Source organism: Lactuca serriola, chromosome 2 (genome assembly GCF_051521515.1).
Source record: "Lactuca serriola cultivar US96UC23 chromosome 2, Lser_US96UC23_V15, whole genome shotgun sequence".
NCBI lineage: Eukaryota > Viridiplantae > Streptophyta > Magnoliopsida > Asterales > Asteraceae > Lactuca > Lactuca serriola.
In genome coordinates, this window is record NC_136409.1 from 75,538,375 (window position 1) to 75,544,760 (window position 6,386).

Sequence of the window (6,386 nt, forward strand, 5' to 3'; positions counted from 1 at the left end):
TGGGAGTACTTCAGGCACTCGATGATCGGCGACATGTAAGAGTCATACGCCAGAGGGTTTAGGTCGATCACCAAGCATTGTTGTGGACGAATAGGAAGGATTTGTGAGGTAGCATGGACGGAAGATGATTCTGCCATTGTTGAAGGTAGGAAGAAGAAGATGAACAGTAAAGCTTTTTCGAGTTTTTGCTCTCTTGTAAATTTTGAAGCAGTAAAGAGGTAAATGGTGGTGAAGACTGCCTTTTATAGTGGGTGAAAGGAGAGAGAAAAATCGTTTCAAATCTTCTATGGAAATACGAAAAGGTTTCCTGAATGACAGATTGGCGACAGTTGAGGCGTGCGAGGATCACGTAGGAGAGAGAGTGTCAGATTCCTAGGATCACGCCGCCCAACAAGCGCCGTTTCAGAAGAAAACCGTTTCAAATCCTCACGCGCCTTTAAGTGCCACAGGGATGTCGCTTGGATTTCGCACACGCGTCCACTTTGTCAGTAAAAGAGTGGACGTTTCAAATTCACACGCGAAATTCAATCCTTTTATTTCCCGCCTGAGTCAGCAACCCTTCGTCTTATCTTTTTGAATCGCATCTTTTGAATAAACTGTCCACGTGGAGGATTGTTGACCACGTCTTAATTATTAACTTCCAATGCAATAAATCAGCCTGAAATTAATTAGTAACGGTATTTTGGAAAATCAAAGATTTTCGTGCAAAGAGTGTAAAAAGAAAAGAAATAAAGCAACTCTTTTTAGGAATGAATGTGATGTCAATAATGACACGAAACTGATGATCCCGGGCACGAATCTCTTCCTTCAAGATCAAGAGAGACCTCAAAGTGTTAATGTGGATTCCCGTTGAATTACGATCAAACACTTTTTAAGAAATGTTGAAAGGCTTCTTTTAATTAGGCTACTTTAGGGTGGCTTTCGCTTTGATGCAACAATTCTAATCTTGAAATAAGAAAGAAAGTGATCAAAGTACTTGTGAGACTGGTGTAGTCTGTTGAACAAGTAGGTAGGAATTTATTTGAAATTGGCGTGGAAAATATAAAATCTCAAAAAAAATAAAAACTGGATCCCAAGGGAAGAAATGTTATGGTGTGTAACAATTTCATAGGAATCACACAAAATAAAATTTGAGATTTCATGAAAGTACATCCGTCAATTCTTTGGTGAAAACTTGAGCAAATTAATTGATCACCGTCAATTCAGATTTGGTGTTGAATGTTGGGTTTCACTCAGCTCGTAGTGACACGAAACTAAGATCATAAACACAGATGTTGTGTAACCATAAACCTCAGTGGTAATTTCTGAGAGTCTCAAGGGTTACGTTGATGAAACGAATGTAATGGAGAAGTGTAATGGAGATGGTGTAAGAAGATAAAGTACCTCTGCTGCGAAAATAAGGACCAAGCAGAAAACTCTTAACTCATGTGAGAAAAGAGTGAGATAGCTCATGATGAGAATAAATGTGGTAGCCTTATTGGGAAGACAAGGTTTGTTTATACCAGGTCATGAAGGCTATTATTCAAAATCTTATGAGGCTTAGGACACATACAGCAGCATGCTTCTAGGGACACTTAAGTAATCCAACATTTATACCCCCATAAATGAACGAACACACAAAAAAAAAAAGAGAAAAATATTTTTCGAGTTTTTGAGATATATTAAAGAAATAATAAAAAATAAAAGAAAATAAAAAAATAATAAAATTAAAAATAAGTAAGAGAGAAAAAAATAAGACTTAGAAAAAAAAAAAAAAAACTTTGGAAAAAATTTGAAAAACCGAACCCGAGCGTTCGGTTGGTTTCGGTTCCAGAAAATTTTGAAAAACCGAACCCGAGCGTTCGGTTGGTTTCGGTTCCAGAAAATTTTGAAAAACCGAACCCGAACGTTCGGTTGGTTTCGGTTCCAGAAAATTTTGAAAAACCAAATCCGAGCGTTCGGTTGGTTTCGGTTCAACAAAATTTTGAAAAACCGAACCCGAACGTTCGGTAGGTTTCGGTTTTGGAAAATTTTGAGAAACCGAACCCGAACCTTCGGTAGGTTTCGGTTTTGGTAAATTTTAAGAAACCGAACCCGAACCTTCGGTAGGTTTCAGTTTTGGAAAATTTTAAGAAACCAAGGATTTTAGACATGCAATTGGAAAATATTTTCAACACTAAGAAAAACAATTTTGTACAAGAAATATACAACCAAGAAAAACTACCTTTGAAGTGATGAGCGAGTCAGATGGTTTAACCGAACCCGAACGTTCGGTTGGTTTCGCTTCTTACGTTTGAGGTTGAGAGGTAGTGTGAGGTACTGACTCTGATTCCATCATACCTAGCCCTTGCAATATTCTGTTGAATGATGCTTCAAGAAGAGCTTTGGTAAAGACGTCAGCCAGTTGATCAGTGGTTCTTACGAAGTGAACTTCGATGTTTCCATCTTCCACGTGATCTTTGATGAAGTGATACCTCAGTGCTATGTGTTTGGTTTTAGAGTGTTGCACTGGGTTATGACAGATCCTAATTGCACTTTCAGAGTCACAATATAGTGGGATCTTCTTCATATTGAGTCCATAGTCTCGAAGTTGACTCTGGATCCAAATCACTTGGGAGGTGTAGGATGCAGCGGCTATGTATTCCGCTTCGGCAGTAGACAACGACACACACGTTTGTTTCTTGGATTGCCAGCTGACCAACTTCCCATCAAGGAATTGACAGCCACCAGTAGTGCTTTTTCTGTCGAGTCCACATCCTCCAAGGTCAGCATCAGAATAGGCTTGAACGAAGAAGCCTGAGTTGGAAGGATACCATAGACCTAAGGAGGTGGTTCGCTTGAGATAGCGTAAAATGTTCTTCACTGCAAGCATGTGAGGTTCGCGTGGGTTTGCCTGAAATCGAGCACAATAACACACAGAAAACATGATGTCAGGCCTGCTAGCAGTAAGATACATTAGTGAGCCTATCATTTGACGATAGAGCATGATATCGACAGCCGGTTTGTCTAGGGATGGAGTTAGCTTGGTGCCGAATGCCATTGGGACTTTGACTTTGGAGTCTCCCATCATACCAAACTTTGCTAGGAGAGTCTTCGTGTAAGCTTCCTGATTGATAAAGATGCCTTCGGGTCCCTGTCTAATATTTAAACCAAGGAAAAAGTTAATAGGACCCATTGAGCTCATTTCAAATTTAGTCTCCATCAGCTTTCTGAATTCAGCTGTTAGGCTGGGATTCGTAGAGCCAAAGATGATGTCATCGACATAAATTTGAACTATCATAAGGTGGTTACCTTCCTTTTTGCGAAAGAAGGTTGGGTTAACCGAACCTTGTTTGAATTTAGACATCTTTAAGAATTTAGTTAGCGTTTCATACCAGGCTCTCGGAGCTTGTTTGAGACCATACACAGCTTTATCCAGAATATAGCAATGATTTGGATACTTTTCGTTCATGAACCCAGGAGGTTGCTCCACATACACGGTTTCTTCGAGTTCTCCATTAAGAAATGCACACTTGACGTCCATTTGGAAAACTTCAAAGTTTTTGTGGGCAGCATAAGCAAGAAATATTCTTACAGATTCCAGCCTAGCTACAGGAGCGAAAGTCTCTTCATAATCAATCCCTTCCTCCTGACAGTATCCCTTTACTACCAGACGAGCTTTGTTCCTTATAACATTCCCTTCCTTGTCCATTTTATTCCTAAAGACCCATTTGAGACCAACAACCGAGGCATCTGGAGGAGTTGGAATGAGGCGCCAGACTTTGTTCCTTTCGAATTCGTTCAGTTCGTCTTGCATTGCTTGAACCCAATCAGAGTGATCGAGAGCAGTGTTAACTGTCTTCGATTCAACTTTTGATACGAATGAGTTAAACATACAAAACTCAACCTTTGAAAATAAGGATGTCTGTTTTGCCTTCAGTTGTGATCGGGTCAGAACCTTTTCAGAGACATCACCAACCACTTGAGAGATAGGATGATCTCTGGTCCATTTGGTAAGAGGAGGATAATTTGGATCAAAGGATGGGTCTAGTTCAGCATTAATCATTTCTTCTGGCTCGGATTGGCTTTCGTAGTCGAGCGTCATATCAGCTTGCTCCCCCTCAATTGATGAGCTATGAGAAACTTGAGGTTCAGAGGTTTCTTGTGGTGCTGGACTTTCAGGCGTTGATGCACCTTCGGTTGGAGAAGCACTTTCGGTTGGAGAAGCACTTTCGGTTGTAGAGCTTGGCTCCCCCTCGACATGTGAGCTTGGCTCCCCCTCGACTTGTGAGCTTGGCTCCCCCTCGACTGAAGCATCGTTGGATGGAGGTTCATCAGAAGTCGATCCTCCTTCATTCATTCTCCTGGCAGCTTCTTCGACAATTTGCTTCATGTGGTCTACCTTGTTGTCTGTTGCACCTGCTTCTGAGAGAGAAGCTTTCTCTGGTTCGTCAAAGAGCTCCAGAAATTTCTCGTATAGATTAGCGATCGAGACTGTGACTTGGCCAGTTTGAGGAAAGATTTCCCCAGCGGTGTCTTCTTTGGCTTGGAGCTTTTTGACATAGCTATCGTCAAAGGTCACGTAATATGTCTCTTCAATTTTTCTCGAACGCTTGTTTAGGACCCTGTATGCTTTGGACGCGAGAGAGTAGCCCAGAAAGATTCCCTCGTCGGCTTTGACATCGAACTTGTTGCGGTGTTCTTTAGAGTTAAAGATGAAACACCGTGAGCCGAACACATGGAAAAATTTCACATTGGGCTTTCTGTTGTTTAGAATCTCGTATGGTGTGAGCGTGAATCGCTTGTTGAGATAGGACCTGTTCTGTGTAAAACAAGCAGCAGAAATAGCATCAGCCCAAAAATAAAGAGGTAAGGAAGCGAAACTTAGCATAGTTCGGGCAGCTTCACACAAAGATCGGTTTCGTCTTTCGACTATTCCGTTTTGTTAAGGTGTGTAAGGAGCTGAGAAGTTGTGACTTATTCCCTTTTCTGCTAGAAATTCTTCAAACTCCCTGTTCTTGAATTCCAGACCATTGTCGCTCCTGATGTTGCGAACGAGCTTTTTGAGCTGTACTTCAATCTGCTTGATGAACACTTTCAGCTTGTGAGTCGCTTCAGATTTGAGCTTTAGAAAGAACACCCATGTAAATCGTGAAAAGTCATCAACAATAACAAGAATATACTTGCTACCACCGATGCTTTCGATAGATGAAGGACCACACAAATCAATATGAAGTAATTCGAGTGGTTCAACAACTTTTGTGTTAATTACAGATGGATGACTTTGACGACTCTGCTTCCCCATTTCGCATGCAGCACACAAATGATCTCTATCGAACTTGAGCAATGGAAGACCCCTAACATGACCTCCAGTGACAAGTCGGTTGATATCTTTAAAGTTGAGATGAGAGAGTCTTCGGTGCCACAACCAGCTTTCGTCAGATTGAGCTTTTGTTAACAAGCATATAGCTGGGTTTCCTTTGATGGGTTTAAGGTTTAGAGGAAACATTTCACCCTTTCGCTCCGACTTGAGAATTACTTTCTTTGTCTTCTTCTCAATAATCTCAGAACCTTCATCATCGAATGAGACTTTGAGACGTGTACCTCCAACAAGCTGAAATACACTGATGAGGTTGTGTTGGAGTCCTTCCACATAAGCCACCTTCCTTATAGTGAAATCACCATTAGTTATCATTCCGTATCCCTTTATGGTGCCGAAAGAATTGTTTCCAAACTTGACATTGCCACCGTTTGTAAGAGACCTGTATTCCCTGAGCTCCTCTTTCCTCCCTGTCATGTGACGTGAGCAGCCACTATCGATGTACCATTCTTCGTCGAACTGCTCGTCACTTATAACCTGCAAAAATTAAGCAGATTTAGGAACCCAAAGTTTCTTGGGTCCACGTGAGCTTTTCATGGGAACAGGAACAGTAAGAGAGATGTCAACAAGATATGTTCGTTTTATAAGTGTTGTTTCATCTTTCTTTTTAATGGTAAAAACTTTTATTTTATTAGGATTGGGTGCGTTTGGTTTGGACTCTGGTTTGGATTCATTTACTTTCTGTTTACCCTTTTGTTCAGCTGACGAATGAGATTTTTGAGAACGAACAGAATGAGCTTTAGAGCAAGATGGAGATGAATTTGTGGAAGTAGAAGAATTAGATGAACGAGAAGGAGTGGGTTTAGATTGAGAGGACTTTTTGGCTGGAGACTCTAGGTGACCCTTTTGCTTTTGATCATTGGAGGGACTAACCTTAGAGTTTTGATCTCTGTTGACTTCAAAACCGAACCTTTGCTTTCGGTTGGAATCGTTCTTTGAACCGAACCTTTGCTTTCGGTTGGTATTCTCTTTTGAACCGAACCTTGGCTTTCGGTTGAAGTCATTCTCAGAACCGAACCTTTGCTTTCGGTTGTTGTGGCTATCAGGC